The 10,021-nt window shown below is 39.6% G+C and overlaps 1 protein-coding gene across 10 annotated transcripts in view; it reads left to right on the top strand.

Annotated features, from left to right (window-relative positions):
• Positions 1 to 63: 63 nt before the first annotated feature.
• Positions 64 to 10,021, top strand: part of CDKAL1 (CDKAL1 threonylcarbamoyladenosine tRNA methylthiotransferase) — a 918,695-nt gene continuing 908,737 nt past the window's right edge. For all 10 annotated transcript variants that reach the window (XR_014061588.1, XR_014061589.1, XR_014061591.1 and 7 more), the window contains exon 1: positions 64 to 177. The gene's annotated coding sequence lies outside the window, so the exon portion shown is untranslated. The remainder of the gene's footprint in view (positions 178 to 10,021) is intronic.

The raw sequence follows: 10,021 nt of genomic DNA, 5'->3' as shown, positions 1-10,021 counted from the left end.
GGTGCCACAGGGGTTCCCCCTCCCCCTCTTGTATATAAAAGGACCCTGAATTCTGACTGAGATAAGTTGGTTTTTTGAGAGGCTAGTCTGCCAACTTCTCAGTCTGCTAGCTTTCTGATTAAAATCATTATTCCTTGTTCCAAGAACTCATCTCCAAATTTATTGGCCTGTTGCGAGGTAAGCAGAACAAGCTTGGGCTCAGTAACATGATGACTTAAAAAAAAAAAAGACTGGTCTGTTATATGGATATCCTATGCGTTCTATTTTCTGGAGAACTTGACTAATGTAGCATCTATGTAGGAGAAAATTATGTCTGCACCTCCTCCAACCATTGAGTCAACACTGGTGGGCCCTCTGATTAATATTACATGACCCTCATTTCCTAGACTCAGCTGATTGAACGAAGTCTTCTCTAGAAATTCGTGTCTATTTCTTGAATGGAGGAGATGAAACGATTCAGGAGTGTTGTGTAGCCATTTTTCACATGAAGTGAGTAGCAGAGGAAGCCATGGCAATTAAAGAAAAAGGAACTCCAGAGGTTAAGAGAAACTGAAGTAAGAGAGCAGTGAGTTCCACATGCTTCCTGAGGCCAGCAGCCCTCCAGCCCTGAAATTCTTCTTATAATAAATTCTTCACTGCTTACTTGGGCTTGAGTTTTTTTATATTACTTGCAACCAAAACCTCTTAACTAATTTAATAACCTAGTGTGCCAGACAGTTTGTCAGCCAGTAGGGATATAGAGATTAAAAAAAAAGATATAGTTCTTATGCCACCAGCCCACAACTCTCCACCAAAAAAAAAAAAAAAAAGATACGGTCCCTTCCTGCAGGGAACTTCCAGTACCCAAGGGAGAGGTACACACGTAAGCAGATAAAGTCTATACAGTATACTAAGTGAGGAGACACATTGTGTTGCCAGATTTAGAAAACAAAAACAAAAGCAGGATGCCTGGTGAAATTTGAATTTCAGATAAACAATGAACACATTTTAGCATAAGTGATTCTCAAATATTTTATCTGTCAACCCCAATGAACGGATAAACCACAGACAGATGTTAGAGAAGTGTGTGCGTATGTGTGTGTGTGCACGCGCGCGCGTGCTCAGGCATGTCTGACTCTTTGCAACCCCATGGACTGTAGCCCGTAAGGCTCCTCTGTCCATGGAATTTTCCAGGCAAGAATATTGGAGTGGGTTGTCCTCCTCCAGGGGATCTTCCAGATCGAGGGACCAAACACGTATCTCTTGTGTCTTCTGAATTGGCAAGTGGATTCTTTACCAACTGTGCCACTTGGGGAGCGCTGTTAGAAAAGGGGGGTACTTAATTAAAACTATGCTGTCTCAGAAATCTTATTTATATATCTGCTTGGTTAGTTCTTTTCTGGAAAAAGATCACTTGGGCTCAGTTTTAAAGGACAAGTGTGAGTTCATCAGGGGAAGAAAGGCAGGAAGTGTATTGGAGTGAGAGAGAGAAAATAACAGGACTAAAGGCACAGAACCACAACACGGCAGTATGTGAGAGGGGAACTCAAATATTTTGGTATCATCAAAGCTCACCAGTGCAAGCAAGGAGATTTAAAATGTCAGTAAATGTTCAGGGATTCAGATAATACGCTAAACATGATGATTTTCTGTCCTGTGTATACACCTACTGGAATGTCAGGAAAGATAATTTTTAAAATGTAATTCATAATGACACTAGAAATGTAGAAGGGCTATAGACAGCAGATAGAAGAGTTGAGGGGTTCATGGAAAATAGAACATTTATAGCATCATATTAGCAAAGCAACAAAATGGAGAAACTGTAGGCAAAACACAAATAGGAGAAAGTCACTTCAGTGATATTTCAAGAGTAAGAATGAATTTTCCTAAGGAAACCCCAAGTTCAGTTGTCCATACATAGAAAAATGGAAAAGAACCTGGATACATCAAAATGGAATTACTGAAAGGTCTGACTTGGGACAGCAGGATCTGTTGGATCTCCCTCCCCTCCCTATGTGCTAGCCAACAGTTTGCTCCCAGAATAAAGGCCTGGGAATATTTTTTCTAAGCATGGCAAGGAATGGTTAGGGTTAGAATTATCATGGATTTGGGTCAGAGAGCAAAGCAGGGAGGCGCCAGAGGTAACTCTAGACTTTGGCCAAGACTATAGAGGGTGAAAGATTCCAAATTAAAGTCAGGAGCACTGCTCTCTAAAGAGAATTGTATTTCAAAAGATAGGTAGAGGCCCAGGTAAGAGGAAGGTGCCTCTCAAACCGCAAATCATCCTCAATCTTTCTCGATCTCTCTCTCTGTATATAAACAAGTACATACATACACGCATGTATATTATGTATATATTATCTTTCTACTTTGACAAATACTCCTTCATAACAAAAATTTTTAAAGTAGTCAAAGCCATGGTTTGCAAAATATCCAAGATGTCTGACTTTAAAAGTATTGCATCTGTCTGGATGGTCAGTTTAGGGACCAATCATGCTTAAATGTATAAAAAAAAAATCTGTAATTAATAAATGATTATGTATTTAATCCATAGCATTTCTTTTTCTTGACCATATCAGCAAACTATTATTATATCAATATTGTCACATAATTGGTGCTCTACTGGCAGTTATTAGCTGAGGGATTAAAAATGTAAATATCTTTAAAATGTATAAAATTTGAATTATTTTAATGAAAATGTGTATGAAAATATGAAAATTATTTCTTACATAAGGTTTCAAATGTTATTTTTTCTAAAGTTTTAAGTCATTAAAATGACAAACTATAAATTTAAGTTAATGAATATTGAATTTTCAAATCAAATTACTTTTAAAACTGAAATTTAATCTTATTTTTAAAAATTTATTTAAATGTTATTAATTTTAAAATAAAATACATTAAAAGCTAGTCACATATTTAGTTTTTATTATCCATCTGGTTGTCAATAGAATCAGCATCATGTGACATGCCTATTATGTCTAAACATGTACATATATATGCAAATTTAAGATTAATATGAATGATAATATTGGGAAATTTTATTCACCTGTACAATTGTTACAAATGTTGAGCTAATGTAAAAGAATCTTCAGATTCACAAAGGCGGGCAAGAAAAATGGATGCTGAGCCCTCTTAGAGAATAATCTTTCATTATGCAAGAATCTACTGCATTCACCTTGAGAGGAAGGATTTATCACAAGTATCATTTTGTATTTTCTCTCTCTTCAGTGTTTCTGCCTCTTGAAACCTCCCTGCTGAAACAAAACCCATTTCTGAAATTGACAGAACACAGCTAACAAACATTCAGGGCCTTTGGACAAGATTGCTTTTTTTTCCATTTCAAGGTCACGGACTTGAACGAAGGTGCTGGCATGACAGCAGATGTTTAGGGATGCAGATCTCAGTGTGCCAGGACTGAGTTCCTGTCCTGAGTAGAAAAGGCACTTGTGTTCTCTTTAATAATTTATTTCTGTGCAGAGGCTTTTATGCCCAAGTGTCAGAGTGTGAATGCTCCTGTTGCCACATGACACAGCTCTCACGTGCCATCATCAAAAATAGTTTTCCACGATCAAAACTTAAGCCCACTGTACTTCCCTGGTGGTCCGGTGGTTAAGAATCCACCTGCCAGTGCAGAGGACATGGGTTTGATCCCTGGGCTTGAAGATTCCACATTCTGTGAGGCAAATAAGCCCATGTACCACAACTACTGAGTCTGCTTGCTGCAACCAGAGAAAACCCACGTGCAGCAACAAAGACCCAGTGCAGCCAAAAATAAGTTAAAAAAAAAGAGAAAAGGCAGGACCTTCTGTTTAAAAAACAAACAAACAAACTTGAATCCACTGATAGGTAACCAGAGTCTCATTTGAGGGCTTCCCAGGTGGCACTAGTGGTAAATACCCACTCTGTCATTGCAGGAGACATAAGAGATGCGGATTCAATCCTGGGGTTGGGAAAATCCCCTGGAGGAGGGCATGGCAACCCACTCCAGTATTCTTGCCTGGAGAATCCTATGGAGAGAGGGGCCTGATGGGCTACAGTCCATAGGGTTGCAAGGAGTCAGACACGACTGAGGCGACAGCACAAATGCATGCTCATTGGAGTGTGGAAATAAGATGTTTAATTTAGGTCCACACAGAAAACATTAACAAGAAAGAAAAAAGTGAAACAAAGCAAGATCCACCAAATATCTGGGGAATATCAACCCTTTGGAAGAGCGGCATCAAGTGCAGCAAGTAAGAGAATTAACTCTTGGTCACACTGCGTTCATTAGAGGAGAGACAGACAACAGCCAGGTCCTGACATGCCTTTCTGGTCATGCTAAGCAGACTGGATGCTGTACAGCTGTCAGAAGGCCAGGAAAGGTTTCATCAGGGAATGCCTTTATCATATTTGTGTTGTAGACAGGTCACAGGCTGCAGTGTGAAAAACAAGTTCCAGGGGAATAAGATTAGAGGCAGGAAATAATTTAGGAAACTATTTAACAGTCTAGATGGGAGTTGATGGACGGAGGCCTGAACTAGGCAGTGAGAATAGGAATAAAGAAAATTATCTGAAAGCACTTATAGATATTATTATTAGAGCATAATGACTGATTGGATGTAAAGAGGGAGAATAAAAGCAGTCAAGGATAATATCCAGTTTTCTGGTATTTTGACTGTCTGGATCATTGTCTTGCTGATCTTAAAAAAAAAACAACAGAAGAGGGGAAACAGATTTGGTTAAAATTAAAACTTAAAAAAAATAGTCACAACAATAACCGCAAATAATAATATAGATGACATCTCATGAGTTTCCACTGTGTGTGTGTGTGTGTGTGTAGTCATTTGATTGTGTCTGACTCTTTGCAATCCTTTGGACTGTAGCCTGCCAGCTCCTTTGTCCATGGGATTCTCCAGGCAAGAATATTGGAGTGCGCTGGAACTTCTACTATGTCTCTATAATTCCATTTTATTCTTTGAAATAGCTGCATCTATTATTCTAGTTGATGTTACAGACATTCTGAAAAATGGGTCATTTTTCCCTTTGACATATTCATTAGTCCCTTTTGACAGATGAGAAAATAGGGTAGTAAGGTTAAGTAACCTGCCAAAACTCACAGACAATACCCTTAATGAACAGTGTTACTGTTATTTTAGCAATAGTTTGTTAGGGTTATTTCTTTTAATGTCTGCTTTAATCTATCACTGCATAGCAAAATACCAAAACCTATTGGCTCAAAACAACAATAAACATTTATTATCTCATACAGTGTCCGTGGGTCAGGAATTGGGCAGCAGCTTTGTTAGGTGGTTCTGGCTTGAGGGGTCTCATGAAGCTCCAGTCAAGATGTCAGCCAGGGCAGCAGTCTTCTGAAGGCTGGACTGAGACTGGAGTATCCAATTCATGTTGGTTCACTCAGAGTCAGTATGTTGGTGCTGGCTTTTGGCAGGAGGCCTCAGTCCATCCCATGTGGACCCTCTCATAGGTCTACCTGAGTGTCCTCACCGCATGGCCACTGACTTTCTCAGGGTGAATGATCTGAGAAAGAAAAAGATGGAAGCTACACTGTTTTTTATGTCCTAGCCTTCCAAATCACACACAGTCATTTCCTCTATATCCTAGTGGGTTATACAAGTCAGCCAGATTCAGTGTGAAAGAGGAATATATAGAGTTGAGCCTCTTGGAATCATCTTGGACACTGGGTGCCATGTGTCCTCTAACCTCACCTTGTGGCATTAAGTCATAAAACCTTTCAACAGTGTAATCTAGCTCTCAGCTCGTGTGACTTAATCCACATGTGTGCATGTGTGTGTGCTAAGTTGCCTCAGTCACGTCTGACTCTTTGTGACCTTATGGACTGTAGCCCACCAGACTCCTCTGTCCACAAGATTCTCTAGGCAAGAATACTGGAATGGGTTGCCATGCCCTTCTCCAGGGATCTTTCTGACCCAGAGATCGAACCTGTGACTCTTAAGTCTTCTGCATTGGCAGGCAGGAGACAAGCATGCACTCTGTACCCAAAAGGCAATCTTTTACTGATATTGAACCTGTCAACTGAGCTTTAGTCAATGTTGAGTATCAGAAAATTTGACACTGTAATCACTAACAGTTTCCTTGAGACCAGTGAAGTTTTCTTGGTGACTAACAGTATAGAAGGACTAGCATAGTGGGTCTCTGTCTACCTTGTGTCAGGCCCATTCATATATTCCAGTTTCACTGGCCCTTTTTTTCCACTTCGGAGCCTTTGAATTTGCAGTCCCCTCTGCCTAGAATTTTTTCCCTTGCTTCCTCACACATTCTCTCTCCTCTGGCTTCTTCTTCTAGGCTTCAGTTTACTTATCACTACTTCAGAGAGTACTTTCCTCTTCATATGAGATTCAAATGGAGTAATGGACTCTCATAACTGAGGGGCCCTGAAAATGACATCTTGCCATGAAGCAGATGAAAAGAACTCTGCTCTGATTGAGGAGGGCTGCTCCATTAGCACCCACGTGGGGAAGAAATGGCACCATTTTTACAGTTATTATGAAGGATGATAAAGACAAGTACTGCTACTATTTGTCAGTACTTAGCAATTGTACCCTTGTCCTCATCTCTTAAGAATTCATAAAAACAAGAGTGAATAAAAGGGACTTTACTAAAGATGTCATGGGAAGAATGAGAAGAAAATAATCTGCAAATATATCTCTTACATATCTCCGTTCCTAAGCAACTTTCTTTTATCCAGTGTTAAATATTTACCAACCAGCTCTTTCAGGGGTAGAGAGGATTTATTTGTAGAGTTGCCAACTGCTGTGGTGTAAATATTCTCATTGTAGTTGATTTAACACTATCAACATGATATCACTGAACATGGAGTTAGGAAGAAATGCCAACCATCAGCCCTTGGAGCCAAGAGGAGCCAACTAGAACACTCTACTACCCCCTTAGCACCAACCACATCGATTCTTTTCTTCTTCCTCACAGACTTAACTTCTCTCTCAGCTCCTGACTATCAAACATCCCATATCTAGACCCTATTCAGAAAAACAAAGGGCCTCAGTCAACAAGATTTAACCTTCCCAGAAGGCGCTATATATATTTTTTATTTGATCAAAATTATTGAGCAGCAACTATGTGCCTAACCCTTGGAATACAGCAGTGAACAAGAAGGACAAGCTATCTGTCCTCATGAGTTTATAATCTAGCAGCCAGCCAGCCAATTACATCCATAATTTTAACATTACTATTATAATAAATGCTCTGAAATAGGCCTAGTGCTAAGAGAAGATTTACCAGTACATGTGACCTCCATTGAGAAATCAAACAAGGTCTCTGTGAGGAAGAAACACTTAGGAATAGCAAGGTGGGAAATGGAAGTGTTGCAAGCAGAGAGAACAGCCTGTGTGCCGGCTCTGAGGCAGGAAGACAGTTAGTGAACAGAAAGCCAGCTAATGTGACTGGAACATAGGGAACAAAGAGGGGGTGATGCCAGGCAGGGGCTGATTTACACAAGGTCTTTGGATGTAGGACTTTATTTCAAAAGCAGCTGGATGCTACTGAAGATTCGGCAGGAAGAAAGTTAGATGGCTTAGGTTTGTTTTCCAGAGCTCACTCTGCCATGTGTGGAGGTTGTTGTTGTTTAGTTGTGAAGCCGTGTCCGACTCTTTTGAAATCCCAAAGACCGTAGCCCACTAGGCTCCTTTGTCCTTGAGATTTTCCAGGCAAGAATACTGGAGTGGGTTGCCATTTCTTTCTCGTATGGCAGTATATTTTGTTGGCATAACTTGACTCTTGGGATCCTAGTCATCAAAGAATTTCTTCTAAACTCAAATGTGCTAGATCATAAGAGGAATTCAAGAGAATGTTATCTCCTCTCTCTTTATACATAGGTCATCTCTTATACAATCCCCATGGCTGTCATTTGGGATATTATTATCTCAGTTTACCAATTGGGAAATTGAAGTTCAAGGAGTTTAAGCCATTTTCTCAAACTCATTGAGACAGGAAGTAGAATAACTAGGATTTGAAGCCAGGCTGTCTGGTTCCATTTCTGGGCTCTTGATCTTTATCTTACATTAAGTGCACCTGTGAAGCATGCTGTGTCACTGAGCTCTGGCTGAGAAGCACCGATAGAGTCGTTTCTCAATCAGCCCCACAGCCTTTTCAGCATGTTGCTGGAGAGCTACAGAATTAATACTATGACTCAAACTGTTTTAAATATGGAAATTCAGAAAACGTTTCTTGTGTGTCAATTTTGTGCAAAACACAGAGCCAGATAGAGCTGTGAATATAAACTGGAACTAAGACCTTTTCAACATCTGTCAAAAAGCAGTGATTAAAGTATTTTAGGCCAAGTTTCACAGGGTGCTGCATCTTGGAGGCAACCCAGAGGATCATTGTTAACTGGACAAAAGGTCAACATACCAGGGGAGAGTCTTAGAAAATCAGTTCATTCTCCCTAAACTCAGTTTCTGGTGGATAGCATCCATTCACCCTTCTTTTAAAAAGAACGCTCATTTTATTCTGTGAAACCTTGCCTCCCCAACCTTCAGTCCAGGTGCTGTAGGTGAAATTCATTCCATGTCCCACTTCCAAAGAGTTGGTGTAGGATAAACTTTATAGCATGTGAACTTTATATCAGTAAAGCTGTTATTTAAAACGTAGAATGCATGCAACTTAGACTGGCTAATTAGAATATTACATTTTCCTGAACACAGTAAATTTGTTCAGGGATAGTTATGCAACTTAATCAAGCTAATAAAAAGAAATGAGGCTTTTGGTGGGATTGTTGAAAGGCACACCTTAAAAAATTTTTTTTTAATTGAATTGAATCTAGGAAGATGTTCCTACAGGCAGCCATCTCATTACCTCATGGAGCCAGAGAATAAGCCCAGGCTTCTCAAGACAAGAAATTGAAATGGTGTTTCCTGATGACATTTTGTTTCTCCTTTCTCCCAATCCAACCTTGATTGAAGTGGGATCTTAATCAAGACTTCACTAACAAGCCAATAAGCTATCTTTATTTAATCCAATTTGGATTATAGTTTCTGTTATTTGCAATGACAAAGAAGTTCTAAATGATGAAGAAATGCATACCAGAAGGACACTAAACTGTAGAAAAATCTAGGGTAAGGTAGTTTCAAGAAGAGTGAAGAATCCTTTCTCCTGGTCTGGAAAGTTGGTAACTCTTAACCTTTCATGTAAAGTAGTAAATAACTGATTTAATGACTCTCATGCATTTTATCTTGGGACTCAGACAGTTTATTGACAAAGGATGGAACATCAGAGGACGAAGTAGAATGATGTCAGAATTTTAGAGTATACTGGCTATTTTTTGTGGCCTAAGTTCTTGTGCTCCAAAAAGGAGGGCTTAGGTTGCAAGTGATTCATTATGAAATCTAAGAGCCAGCATTAACACTTTAAAAACACTCCTAACCCCACAGATTCAATCTAACCACCTTGCAAAAAGTACTGCTGCCTGAGAAACTGAACAAGTACTGTTTACAAAAGAGTGGCTGGAATATAGGCCTGGAGCAGAATAACCTCACCTACCTACCCCAGCACATCATTTTGAATTCTTCAAGACAGATGTGGAAAGAAAGGTCACTAAACTAAGGGTTATAGAAGAACAAAAGAGCACTGAAACCTGCTGCTAAGAAACAGAAGTCCATAGATCCTCTTCTAGACTCAACTAGCTGTCTGGCTTTGACTATTAGCCCAGAGAATTGCAAAGAAACAAGAGCTAACTAAACTCCAAGTCTGGCAAACAAAGACTAGTGATTATCTCACATCTGAATCTCTTGCCACACTATTAGTAGCTAAAGAGACATGAAGGGAAATCCTCCCCAATGTCCACCTCAAAAATGGCCATGGAGGACAGGGACCATTTGACCAATTAAGAAACTGACTCCACTGCCATGATTGGGGACCTTGCTATTCCTATTCAGCAGTGTATGATCTATATGAACTGGGGACCACTGTGTGTTTTTTCATACTTTTTCCTTTTTCAAAAGAGGGTTGATGGAAGCTTGGTAACAAAAACAGATCATGACTTCACTTTTATTTCTGATTCTCTTCCTCA

This window comes from Giraffa tippelskirchi, chromosome 8 (genome assembly GCF_054371585.1).
Source record: "Giraffa tippelskirchi isolate mGirTip1 chromosome 8, T2T-mGirTip1v1.2.pri, whole genome shotgun sequence".
NCBI lineage: Eukaryota > Metazoa > Chordata > Mammalia > Artiodactyla > Giraffidae > Giraffa > Giraffa tippelskirchi.
This window is presented reverse-complemented; position numbering and strand designations above follow the sequence as displayed.